An 11,856-nucleotide genomic window follows, 5' to 3' on the forward strand; every position below is an offset into this window, starting at 1 on the left:
TGGTGTGATGTTTAGAGCAAAGAAACAGTCACCTTCAAACGCCTTCTGTAGCAGAAGCTGTCTATCCTTGAACTATTACAGCGCTAGACCTTGTGGACAGTGCGTAGACAGGAGCAGGGGGTGGAGGGCAGAGTGGAAAGGGGAAGGTTTGAGTAGAAGCAAGTAGGGTCGAAGTTAGGGTAGGGTGGGGTAGATAAGCCTAGGAGTCTATGAGCGCTGGAGACAGAGTTATTTTCCACGGACCATCTGCCTCGCTAAGCGTCATTAAACGAGTAGGCCAGGTTAAAGAAATAGTCCTCGAGCTCAAGGACTTGCAGCATTGGCATCATCTTATGAACGTCTTAGAAACATAGACCATCAGACCGTACTCTTGAATCCACGCTGCATTTTAATAACATCCCCAAATCATGTGTTCATGTTAAAGTCTGAGAAGCACTGCTTTCCAGGACTCCCCAAGAAGCGCAGCTTCTGAAAAGACCCAGAGGCGGTCCTCAGTCAGACTGAGAGGACAGGTGGGCGGGGAAAGGGGCGGATCCAGGAAAGGGGCGAGCCCCAGAGGCCTGAGCTCAAAGTCCAAACCTTCGCTCTCCTCAGCTGTCCCCCTCTTTAGGGCACATTTGTCTAGGCTCTAAAGGGCTACCTGTCCTTCTTTTCCTGGAGCCTCTACGGCTCACGAAGCTCGATCCGTTCCGCCCAGGGCCGGGAAGCTGGATCTGGCAGTCAAGGCAAGGCTATGGAACCGCGGAGTCAAACGAACTGCCCTAACCTCGTCCACCGGGCTCCGCCTCCGGCCCGTGGCCCCGCCCCCACTTGGCTCTCTTCGGGGGGGGGGTCAAAGACGTCCTGGTCCCGCCCCTTCCGAGCAAGCCGGAAGTGACGTCATGCCAGGACCGACTGGTCTTTCGGTCTTCCTCCCCCTCCTTTACTCTTCCTCCCCACTCCCGCCCCTCCCCTCCCCTTTCCCCTCCTCCGGTTCCAGCCTTTGAGGCCGCACGAGTGTAGGAGGCTATGGAGTAAGCCGGTGGCAGCGGCCAGGCGCCGAGGCTGAGCAGGAGCAGCCGAGAGGCGTTTGGGGGGCGGGGTGGGGAAGAGCCCCAGGGCCGCCCCTTCTGAGGGAGAAGGGGAAGAGGTGAGTGACCGCCCATGGGCACCGAACGACCTCCTTCACCGATCGCGCACCCGCCCGGGCTCCCCAGGCAGAGAGAAGGAATGGGGAAGGACCCGCGCCCGGGGTAGGCCTCTCAAGGTCCCAGGGGCTGGCGACTGTTGCCTGGTGACGGGCCTCCTGGCTGCAGGTGGGGCCAGCTGGGCGGTAGGCGCCCTCGCGCGAAGCCGGGCTAGGGGAGCGGGAAGCTGAGGGGAGCGGATCCGGGAGGCCCGAGTCGCCCAAAGAGGCCTGGAAGCGACTGGAGACCCCGGGCTGGAGCCATCTGCTGGAGGGAGAGCCCCGTGCTCAGGCTCAGGAGCTCGGGTTTCCGCGGTGGAGATCTTGGTTCCGTTTTGGGAAATAGGACACTACTCCGGGACTGGGTGAGAAGAGCTCCCCTCAGTGTTGAGGTGCGCCTCTGATAACCTGGGTTACCATCTGAGGCCGTCCGGCCCAGCGTCCTTTTCTGACAGGAGCTTTAGTTCTGGAATGGAAGGTTATTGTTTGTGAGGTGGGTGGGGCAGGTGTTTTGTTAAATACCCTCTCCGAGGCTCCTGCTCTCCTGTTTTTCTAAGTGGGAGAGAAAGGATGGAAGAAGGTTGAGACCCATGAAGCTTGCAAAAACTTGGGATCCGACAGAGTACATACCTGTGGTCAGTAATTAAGGGAACCAGTGTTGTCAAGTCAGCTCCCCTAACAGTCTTCCTGAGGCTCCAGTCTCAAGCGACTTAAAAGCACCAAGTCAGTAGTGACACAGTTTTAAGTTGCAAACTAGTATTTTTATAGATCAAGGTCTGGAGTCAAAAGATTTACAAGTTGGATTCTATGAGTAAGAAGTTTCCTAAGTCGCATTCGCAAGCCTTTTCATTCTGGAATATTAATATGGTTTAAGGTTAATGCTCCAAACCAGCCTGTCACAATAAAACCCCCTTCATGTTCATGTTCTGGTAACAGATTGAAAGTCACGTGGTTGAAGCTTCTTTTTGGACTTTACAGGTTATTTTTTCCTTTGTTTGGCTTTTTATCTTTTTTTTTTTTTTCCATTTTAATACTAATTTTTTTAAGTTTTAAAATAATTTATCAGCTGAGTGTATAAGTAGAATTCTTGAGACACTATTAAACTGTAGTCATGAAAGACAATTTTGAGGGAGTGTTTAAAGAAAAGAACCTAAAGGAAAGTAAGGACCTTCATTCTGTTCAGATCCATTTTACACACACGCAGAAACCTATTCTGTTCTGTCTGATATCCAAAAACATCCAGTAAAATAAAACACTCAGTAAAATACAAGCGCAATGTACACTGAAATGTTTCTATAAAAACCAATCCCATAATTAGGAGTAACTACTCATACTCACATGTTTGAAAGTCATGACTTATCTCCCAAGAAAAATAGGTCCTCTTACTGTGTTTGACTCAAGTGACTAGTTTTCATCATCCTTTCTATAGGAGTTCAAGTTTGACAACTTCCTGTCTCATATCAGTCTCTCCTGGAGTCTTATTTGATTATCTGTTGAGTCTACTCCTGGTCTTTACACTAGTATTCGAGTTCCAACCACTATCATTTCTCATTTGAATTATTTATGGTCTCCTAATTAGGGTCTTCCCAGGTGGCCCTACAGAGAAGGCAATGGCAACCCACTCCAGTGCTCTTGCCTGGAAAATCCCATGGACGGAGGAGCCTGGTAGGCTGCAGTCCATGGGGTCACTAGGATTGCACATGGCTGAGCGACTTCACTTTCACTTTCATGCATTGGAGAAGGAAATGGAGACCCACTCCAGTATTCTTGCCTGGAGAATCCCAGGGATGGGGGAGCCTGGTGGGCTGCCGTCTGTGGGGTCGCACAGAGTCGGACACGACTGAAGTGACTTAGTAGCAGTAGCAGGTGGCCCTAGCGGTAAAGAACCCGCCTGCCCCTGCAGGAGACATAAGAGACACAGGTTTGATCCCTGGATCGGGAAGATCCCTGGAGTAGGAAATGGCAACCCACTCCAGTATTCTTGCTTAGAGAATTCCATGGATAGAGGAGCCTGGCAGGCTACAGTCCATAGGGTCACAAAGGGCAGGCACGACTGAAGCGACTTAGCACACACAGAGCACACAATTAGGGTCTACCTGCATTTACTGTTGGCTTCTTCTATAGTTTTGCACACAAGACTGAGTGATTTTTCAAAATGCAGATCTGATCACATAATCTTCATGTTTGAAACTCTTCACTGTTTTTAAGAGAAACTAAAATCCTTAACAGGTTGTTTGGGCAGCTCTTAATTGCCTTTGCAACCTCATCTCCACAGCGCCTTCTGGCCTCCTCTTCTTCTCCTGGTCACTTTGTTCTTTCTGTTCTGCTTCAGGTGTATGGCATTTGATTATGATGCTTCCTTTGCCTGAAAATGCTCTTCCTTTCCTTTTCATCCAGTTAACGCCTGCTCTTCATTCAGCTTGCATCAGGGAAGACTTTCCTAATTAGGATACATTCCCCTGATTATATGTTCTCATGACGCCATTGCAGAATTGCCATACTGATTAATACTTGTTAAATTAATGAGATTTCCCTCATGTCTTGATACTGTGTAAGTGCTTAATAAATGTTTGTTAAATGTATGAATTTATTGACTTCTTATGAAATGTGCCAGGAATTGTTCTCAGTATTTTGTGTGCATCATTGTCTTTAATCCTCACAACAGTTACTTGAGGCATGGGTGACAGTTTCCCTTTTTTAAAGACTGAAAATAGTGTTAGGGAGGCTAGTTGGTGGTTATAGTACTTTTATGAAACCTGGCATTTGAACCCAGGTTTTGCTGCCAGTGAAGACTATACTTAATCATGTAATTCTCATACTGCGCATCGTAATCACCTGGGAAGCTGCTCAAAATATGAATGTCTTGACTGCACATTTATGGATTCTGACTCCAGAGGCTTGAGATGGTAGCTTGGCATTTGTATGTTTTAACAAATTGTATCCAACTTTTTGCAACCCCGTGGACTGTAGCACCCCAGGCTTCCTTGTCCTTCACTATCTCCTGGAGTTTGCTGAAATTCATGTCGGTTGAGTAGGTGATGCTGTCTAACCATCTAATCCTCTGCCGCCCTCTTTTCCTTTTGCCTTCAGTCTTCCCAGCATCAGAGTCTTTTCCAATGAGTCGGCTCTTCCCATCAGATGGCCAGAATATTGGAGCTTCAGCTTCAGCATCAGTCCTTCCAATGAATATTCAGGCCTGATTTCCTTTAGGATTGACTGGTTTGATCTCTTTACAGTCCAGGGGACTCTCAAGAGTCTTCTCCAACACCACAGTTTAGACGTTCACCAGAATTTAAAGATCATTGCTTTGAAGTTTGAAAACCATTTTTTTCGACAACACTTCTGTGCTGTATGAGTTTCGGTTTTCACGCATTTCAGTTTTACTGCACTGTATTTCAGATTTTAGGTCTTGCACCCCACTCCAGTACTCTTGCCTGGAAAATCCCATGGACGGAGGAGCCTGGTGGGCTGCAGTCCATGGGGTCACTAGGAGTTGGACATGACTGAGCGACTTCGTTTTCACTTTTCACTTTCATGCATTGGAGAAGGAAATGGCAACCCACTCCAGTGTTCTTGCCTGGAGAATCCCAGGGATGGGGGAGCCTGGTGGGCTGCTATCTATGGGATCGCACAGAGTCAGACATGACTGAAGTGACTTAGCAACAGCAGCAAGGAATAATCACAGTCCTAAGGAAATAAGCTTAGTTATCATTTTGTCTAATTTCCTAGTCAGTTATTCTTTTCCTTCTGGCTAGAGTTGCTGAATTAAAAGTAGAGAAGTCACTTCGCTGACAGAGGTCCTTATGGTCAAAGCTGTGGTTTTTCCAGTATTCATCTATGGATGTGAGCATTGGACCATAAAGAAGGCTGAGCGCTGAAGAATTGATGCTTTTGAACTGTGGTGCTGGAGAAGACTCTTGAGAGTCCCTTGAACAGCAAGGAGATCAAATCAGCCAATCCTAAAGGAAATCAACTAAATAAACTAAATATTCTTTGGAAGGACTGATGCTGAAGCTGAAGCTCCAGTACTTTGGCCACCTAATGCGAAGAGCCGACTCACTAGAAAAGACCCTGATCCTGGAAAAGATTGAGGGCAAGAGGAGAAGGGGACAACAGAGGATGAGATGGTTGGATGGCATTGACTCAATGGACATGAGTTTGAGCAAACTCTGGGAGATAGTTAAGGACAGGAAAGCCTGGCGTGCTGCAGTTCGTGGGGTCACAGAGAGTCAGACACAACTTAGCGACTGAACAACAGAGTTGCTGAACAGTGAGACACTGCCAGCCCAGTGCTGTTTCTTTTTTTTTTTTTAATTATAATAATTTCTAAGCATCTGGTTGACTTTCTGTAGTAAAAACTGTACTTAGTTCATGGACTGAAAGTGCCTTCTAAAGAGTTGGATGTAATTTTTCCTCAAATTTTACTTATTGTTCAAATTAGTTATTTGATACTTTAGCATATGTTGCCTTATAACCTCACATTCTGCTTTTAAAGTCTTACTGTATACAAACTTAATGATGAAAACAGTGTTTTACTTCTACCCAGTAATTTATTGAGTGATGTGTGCTTCACTTTACATTGCTAAGTCTTCTTAGTTTTTTGTTTCTTAAATCAGGGATGTCTCTTGAAATAATTGGTTCTAGCTCAACTTATGATAAATATATACTGTTAGTAGTTATAAAAAGAATGATTGTGTTCAGCTGATACAATCTTTGTTTCCCAAGTAAAACTAAACATGGTTTCTGTATAGGCCAAAGAATGTTTTTAACCATATTTTAAAAACACTATCTTTTTAAAAACTTTAGTAATCTGTAAGCACCCCCTACAAAAAAAAAAGTATTTCAAAAATTCTGTGGTTGGTTTACTTCTCTACCTCTTGCCACTTTGATGGTAAGCTCTTTCATGGCTTATTTTTTCTTCTTTTTTCCCCAGTTTCTTATGTGGTGTCAGGTACATAGTGGGTGCTCAATAAATATTAAATAGTTCACCAGATGAATTTTCATGTCTATTTCTACCTTGGGTACACCAGTGTTGACTCTGTTTGGCTAATGGATAGGCAACTCAAATTTGAATATCAACTCTGAAAATATCCTCTGATTTGATACTCAGACTATTTACAGTTTTCAAATCACATCATATATAGTCTTCCTCCCCTTCATGTCTTGGCACATGTCTTGGTCCTTTCTGGAAACTCCTTCACTTTTCTCCTACTTGAAAAACACTTCTTTTCTTTTTTTCTTTTAAATTTTTTTACTGATTTACAAACACTTCATTTTTGAGCCCATCTTCATGTTCCCAAAGCATGTTACATTCATACTCCAGTTAACTGGTATAAGTCTTTGCAGGTCAGAGTGTGCTACTCAACTGAGTCCCTAAATAGCAGAAATGTTTCCATTTACATCTGTATTCCCAACATATTACAAGTGCATGGCATGTAATACATAGCTTAGGCAGAGTTAGAGGAAAGGATATGTAGGTTTTAAATCGGATTTGAATGTCTCTTGCACCTTCCCATCAAAATCAGTAGCAGATGTTCATAGAAAACAACTTGGCATGGCAATAAATGTTTTCATAATTCCAGTAGCAACATTTTCCAACTGCTTTCAGAAATGCAGTATTAAATAGAAAAAGGAAAGTGAATTTTTATTTCTATTTACAGACAGTTCAAATCTTTAACAGAAGAAAGTAAGTTATATCTAAATAAATATAATTTAATTGACTGAGAAAATAGGACACAAACTAATGCTACCTTTGTCCAGTGGCCTTCTAGATATTTTTGCTTGTGTATTCTCTAATTTTGTAAGACACTGTGCTTTTTGTGCTTTAAGTTGATAGCATCAGAATTTTTTTTTGTCAAGGGTTTAGATAGTTACAAAGTTTCTAATTTCTAGATTATGTTTTATTTTTATCAGAACCTTGGAGTTTTTGCTTATTAATTGAAATAAGCTTGTTCTGTACACTCCTGTAATAACTATCTTGTTTCTTAATTGTAGTCCTGTGACAGATAAGGCATAGGATTTTGCTGTTAAGAACTAAAGCACAAGCCCCTTCAGAATTTCTTACCAAACTTCTTTTTGCTTTACTCTTAAGAGACTTTCAGGATTAATGTATTCTAGAACTGCATTTTCCCTTTTGGCATGCCTGCTAAGGTTTTGTATACCCAGAGAAATGCCCTATAATAAGACTGGGATTTGGTCAAGTGGGAGAAAATTGTGAAAAAGAGTTGGTTAGGAAAATTTGCAAGACACACACTTGTTCTCAGGCAAATCAATTTTAGGAAAGAACACACATGGCTTCCCTGGTGGCTCACTGGTAGAGTCTGCCTGCCAGTGCGGGAGACGGGGTTTCAATCACTGAACTGAAAAGATCCCTGGAGAAGGAAATGGCAACCCACTCCAGTATTCTTGTCTGGGAAGTCCCACGGACAGAGAAGCCTGACGGGGTCCATGGAATTGCAAAAGAGTGGAACAGGACTTAGCATCTAAACAACCACCACACGCCATGAGTGATAGGCCTTTGGACCTCTTTCTGTGCGGTAGACCCTTAAACAATCCAGTGAAGCCTATGGACCTGTTCTCAGAGTAACATTTTCACAGCTTGTCAGTTTCTTTTTACAAAAGCCTCTGGGATTCTGATTGGATTACATTGTGTCTATAGATTGATGGGGAAAATTGACAATATCTTAACAATATTGTACAAAGAACAATATTGTCTGTACAACTTTTTCCATTTAAGTCTTCAATTTTTCACAGAAAATTTTATTTTCATTATGCAAGTCTTTGTGTCTTTGTATCTTTTTTAAGTCCTTGTATCTTGTTAAATTTATCCATAAGTATTTTGTGTCCTTGAGATGCTATTTTTTCCATTTGCTGTATTTATTTGCATCAGTGTTTGCCTTTTAAATTTTTTACTTTTTTTCTTAGTTCCTTAATTTTTTTAATTGAAGTAGGTTTGATTTACAGTGTTCAGTTTCAAGCATACACCAAAGTGATTCCGTTATGCATACATACATACGTATATGTATTTTCTTTTCCAGGTCATTTTCGATTATAAATTACTACAAGATACTTTCTCATAGGCCTAGGCTCCCATGAAATCACTGCTTTTACCCTTGGTTCCAGTGCTTGTGAGATTTTTGTGTGCATCCTTTAAGAGTGAAGTCTGTGGAACTCCCATGGCTAAGCCCAGCTGACCTTCAAGGCCAAATGTTCTGGGAGTTCCTCCTCCCAGTGTGCTAGAGCTCTGGGCTGGGGAGCCTGATGTGGGGCTCAGAACTCACTCCTGTGAGAGAACCTCTGTAATAAAATTTTTCTCTAGTTTGTGGGGAAATATCTTGTATCCTGGGGGAGTATGAGATTTGATTATATCGTGAGTCCACTCCTCTTACCTGTCTTGTGGTTCTATCTTTATGTCCTTAGTTGTAGAGGATCTTTTCTGGTAGATTTCAGTCCTTTTCAGTGGATTGTTTTGATTTTGATGTGCTCAAGAGAGGAGATGAGCTTAGGTTCCTTCTATTCCACCATCTTGGCCATTCCTCCCTTCAAAATGGTAATTTTGAAATTTCCATGTTCAGTTGTCTGTTTCTAAAATATAAAAGTAGTCTTTTTAAAAAAGTATTTTCATATTCTGCCTTCATGCTAACTTACATATTAATTCCAGTAGCTGTTTTTGTGGATTACTTCTGACTTTCTGTGTATATGATCATGTTAATGAGAATAAAGAATTTTACTTCTTCTCTTCCTTCCTGTAGATATTCAGAGATACCATTTATCAGGTTGAGGAAGCTCCTTTCTGTTCTTAGTTTGCTGAGAGTTTTTATACTGAATGAGTATTGACTTTTGTCAAAAAAATTTTTTCTGCCTTAACCTAGTTATTGTTGTTCAGTAGCTCAGTTGGGTCTGAATGTTTACAACCCCATGGACTACAGCTCGCCAGGCTTCTGTGCCTTCACTATCTCACCGAGTTTGTTCAAACTCATGTCCATTGAGTCGATGATGCCGTCCAACTATCTCATCCTTTGTTGCCCCCTTCTCCTGCCCTCAGTCTTTCCCAGCATCAGGGTCTTTTCCAGAGAGTCTGCTCTTCGCAAATGGTGGCTGAAGTACTGGAGCTTTCAGCTTTAGCTTCAATCCTTCCAATGAATATTAACGGTTGATTTCCTTTAGGATTAACTGGTTTGATCTCCTTGCAGTCCAAGGGACTCTTAAGAGTCTTCTCCAGCACCACAGTTGGAAAGCATCAATTCTTTAGTGCTCAGCCTTCTTTATGGTCCACCTCTCACATCCACAAACGACTACTGGAAAACCATAATTTTGACTATATGGAGCTTTGTCGACATAGTGATGTCTCTGCTTTTTAATATGCTGTCTAGGTTTGTCATAACTTTTCTTCCAAGGATCGAATGTCTTTTAATTTCTTGGCTGCAGTCACCCCATACTCAGCAGTCAACCCATCTAAGCCTGGAGGTCTGTTTGTGGTAAGAGTTGTAGTTATGAAATGCATTTCTTTTACTGGGTTGGCCAGAAAGGTCATTCGGGTTTTTTCTGTAACATCTTACAGGAACTATAGGGTTATTTTGACTTTCTCTTCAGTTATGGTAGTTGTACCTTCCAAAGAATTTTTTCATTTTATCCAAGTTGTTGAATTAATTGGCTGGCATAAGATTGTCCATAATATAATACCTGATTGATTCAGAATTTATAGAATCTGTAAGGGATTAGCATCTGCAGGATTTCCTCTATTTACAATACTGGTCATTTGTGTTTTTAAAAGTTTAATGTAGTTAGAGATTTATCTTAAAAAAAGTATGTGGCTTCATTGTTTTTCTTTTTCATTTCTCTTATTAAATTAAATTCAGTCTATTCCATTTAAGTCTATTCTTTATTTTCTTCTTTCTACTTTTAAAATTTATTTTGAGTTTAATTTTCTTCTTTTTTCTAACTTCCTAAGTTGGAAGCTTATGCCATTGATTTTGAAATTTTTTCCCCTAATATAAACATTTAAAGCTATGAATTTCCTACAAGGCATGCTTTGCCTACATACCACAGATTTCTCAATTTTGTTCATTTCCAGATACTTTAAATTTTTTTCTGTGATTTCTTTTTTAACCCTTGAATATTTAGAAGTGTTGTTTAATTTCCAGGTATTTGCATTTTTCTAGATATTTATCTATCACTGACTTCTAGCTTAATTTCATTGTCCTTGTTGAGCATATTTTATATTATTCCAGTAGTTGCACTCATTTTGAGACTTGTTTTATGGTCCAGCATATAGTCTATCTTAGTGAATATACCATGTACATATGAAAACAAAATTAATTCTGCTTTTGTTGAGTGGAGTGTTTTAGGTTACCTGATTTGTTTTTGTTAAGTCGCTAAGTCGTGTCCTGCTCTTTTGTGACCCCATGGACTATAGCCCACCAGGCTCCTGTGTCCATGGGATTTCCCAGGCAAGAATACCAAAATGGGTTGCCATTTCCTTTCTCCAAGCGATCTTCCCAACCCAGGGACTGAACCCACATCTCCAGTGTTCAGGACTTCTACGTCCTTACTGATTTTCTGTCTTTTTGGTCTTTCTGTCCATCAGCCACTAAGAACGGATCTATGAAGTCTCCAGATACACTTGAAGATTTGTCTGTTTCTTCCTTCAGTTCTATTAGTTTTTGCTGCATTTATTTTGAAGCTCTGTTAGTTCAGTATGTACACATTTAGGATTGTTATATCTTCTTGAGAATTGACAACTTTGTCCCTCTTTGTCTTGAAGCCTGTTCTGTCTGTTATTAATATAGCCACTCCAGCTCGATATATTTTCACATTTTTAAACTTAGTTGCAGCATGTGGGATCCAGTTCCCTGACCAGTGTAAGCCCAAGTCTTAACCAGTGAACCACCAGGGAAGTCCCCATTTTTAAACTTTTAAATCATCCTATAAAGTGGGTTTCTTGTAAACAGTGTATAATTGAGTCTTGCTTTTTTAATGTAGTTTGATAGTCTCAGTCATTTAACAGGGCCTTAAATCATTTACATCTAATGTAGTTATTTATATGGTTGGATTTAACTCTATCTTGTTCAGTTCAGTTCAGTAGCTCAGTCGTGTCCGACTCTTTGTGAGCCCATGAACTGCAGCACACCAGGCCTCCCTGTCCATCACCAACTCCCGGAGTTTACCCAAACTCACGTCCATTGAGTCAGTGATGCCATCCAGCCATCTCATCCATTGTAATCCCCTTCTCCTCCTGCCCCCAATCCCTCCCAGCATCAGAGTCTTTTCCAATGAGTCAACTCTTCGCATCAGGTGGCCAAAGTACTGGAGTTTCAGCTTTAGCATCAGTCCTTCCAAAGAATACCCAGGAATGATCTCCTTTAGAATGGACTGGTTGGATCTCCTTGCAGTGCAAGGGACTCTCAAGACAACACCACAGTTCAAAAGCATCAATTCTTCGGTGCTCAGCTTTCTTCACAATCCAACTCCCACATCCATACATGATGACTGGGAAAACCATAGCCTTGACTAGACAGACCTTTGTTGCCAAAATAATGTCTCTGCTTTTGAATATGCTGTCTAGGTTGCTCGTAACTTTCCTTCCAAGGAGTAAGTGTCTTTTAATTTCATGGCTGCAGTGACCATCTACAGTGATTTTGGAGCCCAAAAAAATAAAGTCTGACACTGTTTTGCCATGAAGTAATGGGACC

The 11,856-nt window shown here is 41.8% G+C and overlaps 1 protein-coding gene across 3 annotated transcripts in view; it reads left to right on the forward strand.

The window, feature by feature from the left end:
• Positions 1 to 881: 881 nt before the first annotated feature.
• Positions 882 to 11,856, forward strand: part of SCYL2 (SCY1-like 2 (S. cerevisiae)) — a 58,022-nt gene continuing 47,047 nt past the window's right edge. Inside the window, exon 1 of one of the 3 annotated variants that reach the window (XM_010831593.1) lies at positions 882 to 1,129. The gene's annotated coding sequence lies outside the window, so the exon portion shown is untranslated. The other 2 variants (XM_010831594.1, XM_010831596.1) reach the window with 2 other exon arrangements.

This window comes from Bison bison, unplaced genomic scaffold (assembly GCF_000754665.1).
Source record: "Bison bison bison isolate TAMUID 2011002044 unplaced genomic scaffold, Bison_UMD1.0 scf7180017864529, whole genome shotgun sequence".
Taxonomy (NCBI): domain Eukaryota; kingdom Metazoa; phylum Chordata; class Mammalia; order Artiodactyla; family Bovidae; genus Bison; species Bison bison.